Source organism: Vipera berus (assembly GCF_964194415.1).
Source record: "Vipera berus genome assembly, chromosome: 2".
NCBI classification, from domain to species: Eukaryota; Metazoa; Chordata; class Lepidosauria; order Squamata; family Viperidae; genus Vipera; species Vipera berus.
Genome location: NC_138203.1, coordinates 266,008,325 through 266,022,470, shown reverse-complemented (window position 1 = coordinate 266,022,470; position 14,146 = coordinate 266,008,325). Strand labels below are relative to the sequence as shown.

The 14,146-nt window shown below is 42.1% G+C and overlaps 1 protein-coding gene across 2 annotated transcripts in view; it reads left to right on the top strand.

Annotated features, from left to right (window-relative positions):
* The first annotated feature begins 10,986 nt into the window (after positions 1-10,986).
* Positions 10,987-14,146, top strand: part of LOC308663589 (alpha-1,3-mannosyl-glycoprotein 2-beta-N-acetylglucosaminyltransferase-like) — a 46,359-nt gene continuing 43,199 nt past the window's right edge. The window contains exons 1-2 of one of the 2 annotated variants that reach the window (XM_081320157.1): positions 10,987-11,108; positions 11,922-12,455. The gene's annotated coding sequence lies outside the window, so the exon portion shown is untranslated. Of the gene's footprint in view, positions 11,109-11,256; positions 12,456-14,146 lie in introns of those variants that run through there. The other variant, XM_081320155.1, reaches the window with a different exon arrangement.

The window sequence follows — 14,146 nt, the reverse complement described above, 5'->3', positions numbered from 1 at the left end:
TCTTAAAGCTGTTGCTAACCCCTTTAAGAGATGGGGAAACATCCTGCAACTTCAAGGAAGTCCTCCATGAAACCACACAGGGGGGAAGGACTAACTTCACCTCATCTCAAATAAAGTTTCTTCTGTTAAACATGCAGCCATTTGTGTTGATTAGATCTGAAATTCAGAAATACCCTATGTGGAATCTCCCGAGCTGTTTCTTTCTTTCTTTTTTTTTAGCAATTTGTGTTCATAGAGCATTTGAATGAGTAAGGAGAGATGTATTATCTAAGGAGGGCCGATCCCCAGTTGAGGTCATCATTACATCTCATTGTTTTAAATGGCACAATGAGTCTCATTAGTTTTTTCTCTGCTGGTAAATTGTACCCAAAGAGGACTGTGCTTTATATTAACACTGATAGTTATTAATAATTATAGAACCACAAAAATATATCTTCAAATTTTTAAGGGCAGAAAGTTTATTGATGAATCCCAAATGAGTTGCCAACAGTGGCTAACTACGATGTGTTTTCAAAAAGCTTTAATGAGCTACTGTAGTCCTCAGAGAATCTTTCAGCAGCTTCCCTAAGCGGCTACTCTCTAGATACATTAAGATCTCAACTCCAGGAATCCTACAAAATAACACTAGCTTGGAATTCAGTCTAGAGCAGGGGTCCCGTGCCATGAATTGGTACTCGTCCGTGGCCTGTTAATAACTGGGCTATACAGCTAGAGGCGAGTGGTGGACGAGTAAGCAAAGCTTCATCTGTACTTGCAGCTGCTTCCCAGCACTTGCACCACCGACTCAGCTTTACCCCAAATTATCAGGCATTAGATTCTCATAAGAGTGCAAACCCTACTGTAAACTGCACACGCAAGGGATCTAGGTTGCACACTACTCCTCCCCCAACTCTGGTCTGTGGGGAAATTATCTTCCATGAAACTGGTCCCTAGTGCCAAAAAGGTTGGGACTGTTGATCTAGATCAGGGGTCTTCAAACTTAGCCCTGGCGTGCCTGGCTGAGGAATTCTGGGAGTTGAAGTCCACAAGTCATAAATGGGGCAAGTTTGAAGACCCCTGATCTAAAGTAGCATATATCTGCAAAGCACCAGACTGGGGAACCCTATTCTGGGAATTACCACTCCATGCATCTTCTAGTACTATTCCTCTGCATTTTATAGGTTCATGGCAGGTAGATAATGAACTGGAAAGAGAGGAGGAGAAAACCCACCTAATAAACTGGTATCAGTCATGCAAACCTAAAGGTACATAATCATGTGCAAAAGGAAGAAGGTGGTGATAATCCTATCCAGCTCAGCAATTCTTCAGAGGTTCATGAAGCTTTTGCAAATTTTATCTCCCAGAATTTTATCTAGATCTATTTTGAACTGAGCTTGACCAGACTGGACTCACTAACAATCCAACAGAAATAATTACAGGCCTGGTAGCTTCTTAAATAGGGATTTATACCTTTATAAAATTTGTAACTTTATAAATAGGGTCTTACATTCATCAGGAAACTTTGTTTGAATAGTGCTTTTATCTAGTGCAGACATGTCAAACTCGCAACGTCACGTGACATCGCGAAACGTATTGGGAAGGTTTTGCCATTTCTGGCAATGGGGTTTGTGGGGCTTCCAGACAATGCATCCGGCCTGCAGGCCGGCAGTTTGACACCCCTGACCTGGTGGTTAAGGCACTAGGCTAGAAACTGGGAGACAGTGAGTTCTAGTTCTCCCGTAGCCATGAATGCCTGCTGGGTGACCTTGGGCAGTCACTGTCTCTCAGCCCAATTTTTCAACCACCCAGGTCTGTTATTGTGGGGAAAATAGGAGGAGGAAGGTAAGTTAAGACTTTACAAGGAACAAGAGGAAAGTTCCACCTACATTCAATGTAGGTAAAAATTAAAATGATAAAAAAGAGAAACAAAATGGGGATGATAGGATTAAGTGAATGCTCTTCAAAATTTAATATTGTAAAAAAAAATTAAAATTGCAATTGGATAACAGGAAAGGCAAAACTAAAACTAAATAACAGGAAAAAATCTATTGTTCTAAGAAATCATAAAATATCCCAGAACTCAAAAACAAGCTAAGAAAGCATGCTCAATAGACTATTGAATATTAGCTGCCTTTATTACCTGCTAATTATAATGCAGATGCAATGTATGATTTAGTATGTTCAGGAGGGTTGCAGAAAATATGTAGAAGACATTTGGAGGGAATGTAACCTCATAGTGCCACAGCCAATGGGGAATGAGCAGGATGGACGGTCAGTGCAAGGAATGTATAAAGATGTTGATTTGAGATTATAAACTTTGGAGAGAACCCAACTTTGATAAGCTTCTCTCCCCGTTTGTTGCAATAAACAAAACAGAGAGGTGTTCATTGTGTCTTGGCTATTTATAGGGCAGACGAGCTTGCCTCTGATCACAAAGGAAAGTGGCCAGGAGCACATAACAGGGAAGAGCAAAAGAAGGAACAATATCCCAAAGTGCCTTTTGCTAGGGAAAAAAGAATAGTTTTCAAGTCAAACTTGACTCTGGGCAGTTCTTGGATACATTCAAGCTATTTTCTTGGCAACAAGATGGAAGTAGTTTGCCACCGCGTTATTTCAGAGGCTTTTCAGTTTCCCAGCCTAGTAGTCTCCAACTGGATTTCCTTATTTGCTCCCAGGCAGGATCTAATTGAATGCACAAATTCTTTGGTGAGCCTCCAGAATGGATGAAAGGATTGTGCCAAAGACTTCACAGAAAGAGTGAGTTCTGAAGAGGACTTGAAAGAAGTGAGAGGCAACACGTGCCTTCAGGTGGTGCTCCAGGCTTCAATAGCATCAAAAAAGGGGGGGGGGCAGAGTCAATTCAGGAATGGTGAGACATAAACAGACCCTGTAGGGTGCTGGAGCAGAATGAGCAAAGATCTTGGCCAGACATGTATCCCATCCATCCTGGGGAGGGCTACCAAATGTCCAGCAAGAGAAACACATGTCTGGGGAATTTCTCTGCTGGTTAGGGAATTCTGGGACTTGGAGTCCCCACATCTGAAAGCTGCCTAGGTTGAAAACCATGGCACTACACCAAACTGGTTTTTATTTGCTCTCTCTCCCTCCCTCTGCCTCTCTCCTCCTCCTTGTCTCCCTCTCTCTCTTCCCCTCTCTTTCTCTCTACCCCCTTCCCCTCACAATCCCAATCTCTCTCTCCCCTTTTCCCTCTCCACTTTTCTTCCTGTCTCCCCCTTTCTTCCCCTCTCTCCCTTTCCCCCTCCCACTTATCTCTTTCTCCCCTTCTCTTTTTCCCTGTCTTGTTGTTGTTGTTAGTTGCGAAGTCGTGTCCGACCCATCGCGACCCTATGGACAACGTTCCTCCAGGCTTTCCTGTCCTCTACCATCTTCTGGAGTCCATTTAAGCTCACGCCTACTGCTTCAGTGACTCCATCCAGCCACCTCATTCTCTGTCGTCCCCTTCTTCTCTTGCCCTCAATCTTTCCCAGCATTAGGCTGTCTACCCTGTCTACCCCCTTTCTATCTCATCCTCTCTCACACACACACTCTTTCCCTCCCTCTCCTTCCTTACTCTCTCTCTCTGTGTTATTGTCTCAACATTACTCTTGTGCTTCCTTGTGGAGAAGGCTTCAGACCCACCAAGCAGCCTTGATCCTGCCAAGACCTTGTCCTCTCTAACTGATATCCTGACTTAGCTTGTGCAGGACAACTTTTTGGTAAGAATCTGAAAGTCTTCTGTGAGCCTAGAGCCAGCCATACATGCATGACACCAACTGTCCTTGGATAGTCCTGAGTTTATTTATTTATTTATTTATTTATTTGTTTGTTTGTTTGTTTGTTTTTGGGACTTAGGGCGGTTAACAACAATAAAAACAACAATACAAAAGTTAAAAGAAATTAAATAAACAGCCCCAAAATAAGTTAAACTAAACAATTAAAATTAAAAAACATTTAAAAAACCCCTGTCGTCAGTCCAGGTCAGCCTGATGAAAAAAGAAAGTTTTAAGGCCGCGGCGAAAGGACCAGAGATCCGGGGCCATCCGGAGCTGAAGGGGGAGTTGATTCCACAGGGTTGGTTCCACAGTTGGTTCCACAGAGTTCCTAAAGGTTGTATGTAGGACTCATATGCTCCATCTTTCTGTGTGGCGTGGAACACCTGGATTCTACACTGAGGATCTTAGGAACTTTTACATCTTCATATGACCATGACATGAATACTTTGTTCCCTCCAACTTGCAAGACCTTCAGGTGTTCTGGCGTTGTGTGTTGAAAGGACAATTTGGTTCTGCCCTCTCTCTAAAAGATTGCAGAATACTGTAACACCAGTAACCAGGTGGTAATAAAGTCTATTTCTTCCATCTGGAAGACCTTTTCCTACTTTGAAACAATCCCATCTTCATATACACGAAGCTGCTTAGTCAGGGATCTCAGATTATCTATGTGTCTTATTAGTCTTTCTATTTCATGATGATCTGCTTATCAATACAGCTATCAGTGTCATTCCCACTCCAACATTTGTGAAATCATATGCAGGATGTGCTGCAAACTTCTCCCACTTATTTCAAGCTTTGTGCGATTCTTATTATAATGCAAATCCAGTGGTGGCTTCCAGCCGGTTTGCAACACTTTGGCAGAAACGGTAGCTAATTTTTTGTTGCCCAGACCCAGAATGGACTTCCGAAAGTGGCATCCACACAGAGAACCGGTTGCTCACCTATTTGAATCCCACCACTGTGCAAAAACCTGGTAAGGGATCCACCCTTTACACAGGGAAGCAGTGGATATAGTAGGATGTGAGGGTGTCCCTTGGATGATAGTGCCTTGAGTGGGTTGATTTGCTCAATGATCGATCAGTTTGTTGGAGAATCAAAAATGATAGAAGTTGAGTGCAATTTCCCACTGACTGGAAGAGCTGCAAAATCCTTCTTTTTTTCCTACCAGATCTCAAAGGAACTCTCCACCAAAGGTTTTCTTGGTGAGGTTGAGAGGGGAAAGAAAGCAAAAGAATCCACCACTCAAGGACTATTTTAGCAACCACCCAAATGCAAAATTTCATTATCCCAGTGACTAAAGGAGAGAAGGGGATGAAATTTAAAAGGGATTTATGTTGTTATTGTAACTTTTGGCCCTATTCTTCAAAGATTTCCTTTAATATTTCTGATGCTACAACATTTTGTATCATTCTATGTCAGCGGCCCCCAACCATTTTGGGCATCAGGGACCAGTTCCATGGAGAGAGGCTTTTCCATGGACAGGAGGGGGCATGGTTTCATGTGCTGCCTGCATCCCATAGATGGGAATTCGCTTGTTTGCGTGACTCAGTTTCTGGCAGGCCGCAAACCGGTGCCAATCCACAGACCAGGGGTTGGGGACTCCTGTTCTATGTCACAGTTTCTAAAATCAACACTTACCTTTTGTCATGACTTACAATTGCCAGCTTGTTGCCAAAATAAGTCTGTTTCCCATGAGAAGTTGTTTATTTTTTATTTTCTATTCCAATCTCTTATAGTAAAAGTCAATATACCAAATGTATATGGAACCTTAATACATTTATAACTTTCTTAAATCAAAATCTTTAGCTATTTGCTGTTTATTACACATTCTTTAAATTCTTAGGCTTGTGATTCTTTATCTATTTATTTTTTGGTTCAGAATTCCAGAAAAATTATCCCCATGAAGATTTTTCAAGCCTGTTGTTCCACAGGGCTCTAATAGTTTTTTTTAGAATAGTTAATAGTCAATTTCTGAAAATGCTTAGAAACTGAGATTTACAAATTCAATATCCTTTAAAAGTCTTTGCCATGGTTGTGAGCAAGATGGCTGATTCTATAATCTTCTGGCACTCAAATTCAAAATAAAACCATTGTCCTGCAATCTGCTCATGAGGAACAGCCATTTGGAACATATGTGGGAAATCTCCAATCCTCTCCTTATCCAGAAAGTTTCCAGAGAATTAGTTTATTCACTGCTTGGTTCCTTGGTCTTTACCACAGTCATCATCTCTGCTTTCACAGAGCCATCTTAGGTTCACCTTACTTCCCCTGAAAGTTGAGCCATATCGCTTCTCAGTTTGGATCAGCACATCACTTACATAAGAGCTATTACAGTGTTGAAAGAAAAATCTTCATCAGGGTCCAGTCCAAAACCGGAATAAACAAAATGGAGACTGCTTTAGAAAGAAGGTTGTAGTTTATTGTAGAGGAGAGCCAGACACAAAGATGGCTCTGGGAAAGCTGACCACACGTAGCCGTGTGTGGTGGGTTTTTATACCTTCTTGGGCTTTTGAGGTTGTTTCCTCTTCCTGTGGCATGAAATTTGACCTGGGCTTCAGTCTGTCTTTCTGGTATTCTGATGGTAGTGGGTTAATACTATTATGTCCTAAAGGTCATGAGTTTGGATGGGATACGTAGATTTTAGGGGTCTTTGTCTTCCTAATCTCATCAATTTCTAGCTTCCTGGCTCCAACCTTTCTGAATAGGATTATCCCATCTGCATTTCTAAAAGCTGGCCTCTGCCTAGTTTCTGCTTGGGGCTATTAAGAAAAACTGGGCTTGCTTTTCTGCCTTTACGATTCTTTGGGGAAATATATTCTGCCTTTTAATATTCCCTTAATATTTCTTTCTCGGGGGTGGGGTGGGGGTGCTGTCCTCCCACAACAGGTTCTTCTCTCAACATATTCAAATCCACCAGTTCATTATAGTATGTGGGTTGAGACAAGTCTTCTTGCTGGCCAACTAATCAGTGTCATTAGCTAAATTCCAATCTTTTCTACATTTTAGAAACACACCATTCTCCCACACTCCAACGTTACTAATTCATTACAAATATTGCTATACTGTCTGGCTCTAAGTGGATTCCCTAGATAAACACAAGCCATAATAAACCTGTAATTTCTTGAATTCCTTCCCCTGTCAGGCATGACTGGCACCAATATTAGCATCATTTTGGCCTCAGGTAAAGATTTTTAAAATTTTCCCAGGCTTTTCAATTGCATTCATCTGTATTCTAATTAGATATTAATTCACACTATCTCTAACTTTGATGACTGCTTTGTTGCTGCTTAGTTTGTATGGCGTCTACATGCTGTATTTTATTTGATTTTATTGGATCTCATTTAGGTTTCTGGCTTACAATCTTGGATTCAGATAAACTGCCCTGTTGGCTAATTTGCTGGTGCTTGGCAGTCTTTAAGGAGCTTTTATTGGCAACTTCTGCAACTGGATGTGCTCCATAATGCAAACAGTGAGAACAGGTTTTTTTTAATCATGTGGCTTATTAAAATACATCTTAGTGGAATTGTACGCTTTCTCTCATTTCTGAGCACACAAGTATGCTTTGTTTTCAAAGATGGTAAAATGGCACTCTTGTTAATGCTTCATTTTATTTAAAGCATATGCTCATATATAAAAAAAAAAGTTTGAGAAAGGAAGATAGAATGTCATACTGGCTTTTGTTTTTAACAGCAAATTCCAGAAACAAGGGTTTTCCCCCCCTAATTTGATTAGTATTGAAAATTCATTTGGCTTTTTCATGTTTTTTTAACCCACCAACTGGCAAGTCAACAGGCATGTGAAAAGAGCTATCAATATTTGCCTGTCTCCACCCCCCCTCAGACAGGAAGGGGCAACAAAGATGGGTGGGGGGACTATTGGAGCCTTCTGCAGCATTGGGGCCACACCATGCTTCCCCTTTTAGAGGCAAATCTTCACTCTCAATTCTTGCCTTACAAAACACTATATTGAGTTTCATGCAACAAATAATTTTGATGTGTTGGGAGGAATTCCCCCATTCAGGCTCTTCCAGCTGTGATTCTCATAAGCAATGCAGAGGAGAACAAATAGAACGTGAAGCCAGCTACTGGTGTTGGAAGAAAAGTCTTCATCATGGTTCCATCCAAGCTGGGAATAAACATGGCGACTGCTTTAGGAAGAAGGTTGTAGTTTATTGAAGAGGTGAGCCAGACAGGAAGATGGTCTGGCAGAAAAAAAAGGACTGAGCACATGTAGGGAGTGGGTTTTTATACCCTCTGGAGCCTTTTGTTTGGAGCTGCTTCCTTTTCCTGTTTGAGGCTATTTCCTGTGTCATGAACTTTTGACCTGAGTCTGAGTGTGCCTTTCTGATATTCTGCTGGTGATGAGTTAATCCTATTATGTCCAAAGGTCATGTCCTGCTTCCCTGGGGCTGGGGTATGTAGATTTTAGGTCTTTTTCTTCTTAATCTCCCAGCCCGGGGCCTGCAACCTTCCTGGATTTACATCTGCATTTGTACAGAACTGGTTTCTGCTTGAGGGAGGGAGACCTGGGGCTATCAAGAAAAACTGGGCATGTTTTCCTGCCTCTTTAAGATCCTTTGAGGAAATATACTTTTCTGCCCTTTTAATAGTTCCTTCTCTGGGGAGCTGACTTCCCACACTGGAAAGAGAGGTTTAATCACGGAGTTTAAAGTTGAGTGACAATTCAGCATGTACTGTATCTCTGGCTAGCTAGACAGAATGGTCCTCAAACGTGAGTTCTTATACGCTTTCATGGTTTCCGAAATTGGTGAGTTTAAAATTTGTCTCTTCTGATTTGTTGGTCAGTGTCTATTGTTGGGTTAATTCCTTTATCAATTCTGTCTAAAAAGTGTTAATTTTTGTTCCAGGAGGGATCCGGTGTAATTATTTTCTTGTGTACTTTTTAGTGTCTTTATTCTAATCCTGTCAATTCTAATTGCTGTTAGCTGGTTCTGCATTCCTGTGGTTTAAATTTGATACTTTGCAACATGTGTGTTAAGTGTTTATTTAGCCTCAGCCTGCCACTGATTCAGACTAGTCTGAATACAGACAAATACAGGATTCTTCCTGTATTTGCCAAGGTATTTTGTCTTTTGGGGTGAGGAGGGGGTGTCCTGTTCTCATCAGATGAGAGAGGTTTTGTTTATCATAAGGGATACAGCAACCTAATTTTTGACAGGGAAGACATCCAGTGATGGATAATGTTATGTACTGGGTTTGTTGCTTAATGATGAAGACGAGGCAAGTGAGTTCAGCAAAGATCATTGTTTATTGCTTGCAGGATCTGAACTTAAGTAACACCAGCTGCCTGCAATTAGTGCAGGTTCGCATCCCACCAGGCTCAAGGTTGACTCAGCCTTCCATCCTTCCGAGGTAGGTAAAATGAGGACCCAGATTGTTGGGGGCAATTAAGCTGACTTTGTAATAATGCTGCTTGGGGGGTGTATGAAAGCCCTAATAAGCAGGCATATACATAGAATGAAGGCTACTGCTAAGCTTGTAAGCCGCCCTGAGTCTTCGGAGAAGGGCGGGATATAAATGGATTTTTTTTAAAAAAAAAACTGAGAAACCGGGCTGCAAATGCAGCAATTTATACCCTGGTCTCTAGGTGGCGGCCAATAGGTTTAAAGCAACCTATTGCCACCCTAGAGGCAACCAATAGCGGCGCTGGAGATGGGTTGTCTGAGGAGCTGGGAGCCGTTAGCTTCCCAGCTCAAGCAACCTTCCAGCAATTACCCCTGGTGTTCCCTTAACAAAACAAGCCCAATACTTTACAGATAACTTCTGCCTTTTAGGATCAATCATCAACAGCAAAGGAACAAGCAGTGAAGAAACAGACTAGCCATGATAGAACAGCCATGAAAGCCTTGGAAGAGATATTCTAATACTATGATGTGTATATGGGTGGTCCTCAACGTACCATCACAATTGAGCCCAAAATTTCTGGTGTTAAGCAAGACAGTTGTTAACTGTGTTTAGCACCATTTTACAAGCTGTCTTGCCACAGTTGTTAAGTGAATCATTACAGTTGTTAAGTTAGTAACATGGTTGTTAAATGAATCTGGTTTCCCCATTGACTTTGCTTGTCAAAAAGTCGCAGAGGTTACCGTAAATGCATGCTAGCTGCTAAACATCCAAATTTTGATCACGTGACCGTGGAAATGCTCTAATGGTTGTAAGTGTGAAAAACGACCTGTCACTTTTTTCAGTGCTGTCCAGAGAGTGTTGTAAAGCAGTATGTAAGTCTAAATACTATGCTAGTGCAAATAGTACCTTTACCTATTGTTGTAACTTTAAACAGTCACTAAATAAACATTTGTAAGTCAAGGACTATTTATACACTTTCAAAGCTCAGAACAGTGCAAACAGTGTTGCTCCCTGCGACTGCTGAAATGAATGGTGGATAGGAAACATTTACTTTTGAACCTTGGTGTTGGAGAAGACTCCTGAGAATAGCACGGACAGCCAAGAAAACACGTATGATTCGGTTACAGTGGCGATGGGGGCACCGTTGGAAGATCTGAAGGACCAGGTTGATGACAACTCATTATGGAGAAATCTATGTGATCACTAAGAGCCAACAGTGATTTGATGATATGTAATCAATTAATTAGGGAAGTTTTAGGACTCATTTAGGACACTGGACTCGTATATACGGGTTTTTACTCTGCATTATTTTGAGCTTCTGCAGAAGCCAAAAATGGCATCAACTACTCGCCCAATTCCGCCTTCTAGAGGCTGATCGTTTCCCCATTTCAACTCCGACCGAATTTCAAGCGATTATTCTCCGCCGCTAGGGGGCACAAGAGACTCACGGACGCAACCTAAGAGGGCAAAGGAGTTCCAAAAGAGGGCGCGGCTTTGATGAGATTGCCGGGTGAAGATTGGAGCGCTCGAAGCCGAGAGGGCGCGGCTACGAACCGAAGGGTTATGGCTTTGACGTCATTGTTCCAAACGTCGCTCTTACGAAGGGGAGGAGGAGCTTCGCTGTTTAGGAGGAGGAGGAGACGCTACTTCAGGTGGAGACGCCTTACGATCCGGGAGTGGGCGTGGCCGTCCCAGTAAAAGAACGGTTCCTCTCCCCTATCAGAAGCAGGGGAGGAGGGAGAGGGCGTGGCTCCCGGGGAAGCCACCACCCAACCACCCACCCACCCCCGCCGCGGCGCGTAAACTACGCTCGAAGGAAGGGGGCGCGGTTTCAGGGAGGGTGGGGAGGGGTGTGTGTGTGTGTGTGTGAGAGAGAGAGAGAGAGAGAGAGAGACGGCTGGTTGCCATGGGTTCGCTTCCGGCGCTGCCGGGCGGAAGTGGCTGGAATTCTGCTGCTGGTTGGTGTCTGGCGTCGTCGCCGTCGCTCAGTGTAAGCGAGGGTGTGGGGAGGGAGAGGACGGAGCAGGCGGGTGTCCCGTTTTACCCTGACTGCTCGCAGGAGGGAGGGCAACGGCTCCCAGAGGGAGAGCCTGGCCGAGGCAGTTTGGGGGAGGAACCGGGAGGGGGCGCGGGGCTGGTGGAGCTCGGGACGCCAGCTTTTCTCTCCAGGGAATGACTTGTCTTCTTCTTTAATAAAACCTGTGGCGAGGGAAGGAAGAGGACCCCTTCCCCCAACGTTGCTGAGGCCGGGATAGCGCCTGATCCAAGTCCCGACGTTCAATTCCGACAAGGGAAACCAATGGGGAAAACTCCTAAAGATGGGTGCACGAACAACCGCAGCATTAATAACTACAGATGAACATGGGGGAGCTACCTACCTAAGACCGGGCCAGGGTATTGGTTTGTCTAGTCTAGTATTGGCCTTTCTGATTGGCAGCTGAGATGTCAGTGGAGATATCTCCCAAACTGGTTTTTTGGGCAGGTTATAGAGGCAGGTGTACAGTGGATGCTTGTGCACCCCCTATGTGAGGAGATAGCCAGTGGCGGATTCTTTTCTTGCCTTAATTCTGGAGGTGAGATGGCGGAGAAACTCTGCTGCTTCCATCTTTTGGATCATGGGGATGTCTTTGCTGAGCCTAACATTTTAGATTTTGTTAAGGGGATGCCAAAAAAGAAAGCTGGATCAAGGGAAAGCTTGAAGCCCAACGATGCTTCTGGAATTAGCAATGCTGGTCAAACCAGGTGGCAGTAACTTATCCCAAGATCAGGAATGTTTTCTAACCCGGATTTACCTGTTATGCAGGGCACGGTGGCTGAGACTGGAACAACTGGAAGAAGATCCTGCATGAATAATTTCAATCCAGAACAAATATGTTTATTTGTGTTTGCCTTTGAGAACTATTCCATGGACAGATTTAAGTTTGAGGACAAGATCTGAGGAGTCAGCCAGGATATGATAATGGGACATTGTGACTTGTGCACGCAACAGTACACATACTGTAGAATGGACATCGTACTGTAGAATGGACATCTATGTTATGAGATGGAAAATTCTTTAAGAACCTTAAAGACTTGAGGGGAATTATCTTGGGATCAGAAAACCAAGTCATAAACCCTGAAGTAGTGGCAGAGATTACACGAGTACTCTTTCATATTTCGGGCATAAGAAGATCTATCTAGGCAGCTAAAGAAGCATCACTCATTTTGTGCACTCATCTGCACTGATTCTTCAAGAAGCAGCTTGGAAGGGGGAGGGGGGTGTCAAGAGGGCCCCCCTCCCCCAAGAGAGTGTTTTTGACTCTCCATCCTACATCTATGGAGCAAAGTTGTTTACCAGGTGAGATTTATTATAGTGGAATGGGATTGGGTATAATTCATTTGAGGTGTTTTATTTATAATGCTGGAGGAATGTGGTTGCATGTCAACGTTCAGTACATTTTCTACATGCTTATGATTGTTTTAAGTTTCTTGCCCTAGGACAGGGATGTCAAACTGCTAGCTCGCGGGCCAGATGCATCACGAGGAAACCGCGCCCACCCCATTGCCGGCAATGGGGGGAAAAGTTCTGATGAAAAGTTTGACATGTCTGTCCTAGGAGTAGGATCAGTTAAAAGCCAACTTCTTTAGATTTCTTTTTGTGTGTAATTTTCTTCTAGCATATAAGGTAAGTTGATTGATGAATTGATGTTTGTTTGGCTTTCATTTATTTATTCTTGGGCAGTGTTTCAATGTAGCTTCATAGTCACAGTTCTTTAAATATTTGAAGTTTCTTGTGAAAATATTTTTAATGGCAGTACTTGAATATTTGTATATAGAACTTGGACCTCCAGAAGTTAGCAATAATTAATGCAGGAACAGGTTTTATGGTCCTATAGCATGAACATATGTTCTTGAAGAAATGTACAACTTTCCACAGTTTCATAAAGGGATTTCAGGAGAATCCAGGAATTGGAACTATATTAGTTTTTAGGGCAGAGAAAGACCATATATAAATTTGGGGGGGGAGGCCAATAACATAGGATAATTACATTGTGAATTGTACATATTAGTCCATATGTATTCTTTTAGAATGATAGAGACATATTTGATAAGTATTCTCAGGACCATTATAGCTCTGATTCCTGGAAACTTAATGTGAAAATGTGTTCCTATTCATATGTTCTGAATAATGCCAGATTTTATAATCATTTGTACTGAGAAAAGGTATGAATAGGACAATGCCCAATTTGATCCTGACATTTGTCAAGCCCAGTTTTGACCACATTTGAATAGCTAGCTATCCTGGTTTGATAGTTATATCAAGAATTGTTGCATTCTTAAAATCTGCAACATCTTACAAGTAAAAGTTGTTATGCATAAACTATATCATTATTTTATTTAAAGCAGCAGATGCTAAAAAGGTTTTTTTAGTTTATATTTATGTACGGTAATTTGCAGCTCTCTGATGCAAGTGTTTTGTTTTGACCAAAGATTTAAGTACCCTTCTTTATAGGGGTCCTGATGATACATATTTATTAAAATATCTGCATAATTTATTTCAAGCATAACAAGTTTCAGAAGAGCCCGTAATTCTCTTGAGAGTTGAATGTGGATTTCTTCATTTATTCAAATCATTCTCAAATCTTCAAATCATTCTCAATACTAAATTGGCCAGTTATTTTGAACTGGAGTGAGAAGATGAATGATAAACTGATTTATTTCATTTAGATGCTGCACAGCGCCTTACATTATAAAAACAATACAGTGTGAATAATAAAGCACTACAAAAGACAAGAAAGATGTTTCCAATATGCTGGGTGTGCCAAATAAAAGAGGCTGTATGGTTTTGTTTCAACCAGTAGTGCAGGGAAATGAGAAATGATATCAGCTCTCTTAACTAGCAAGACAAGGAACTGTGGTAGACCTTCAAGACACCAAAGCTTTGCTAAGTAATTTATTATTACATACTATTAAAGGTAATAAAACATTCTGTGCCTCTTTCTCTCACATGTCCAAGTTGTAATGGTCTAGGAGCCACTTCATATTAGT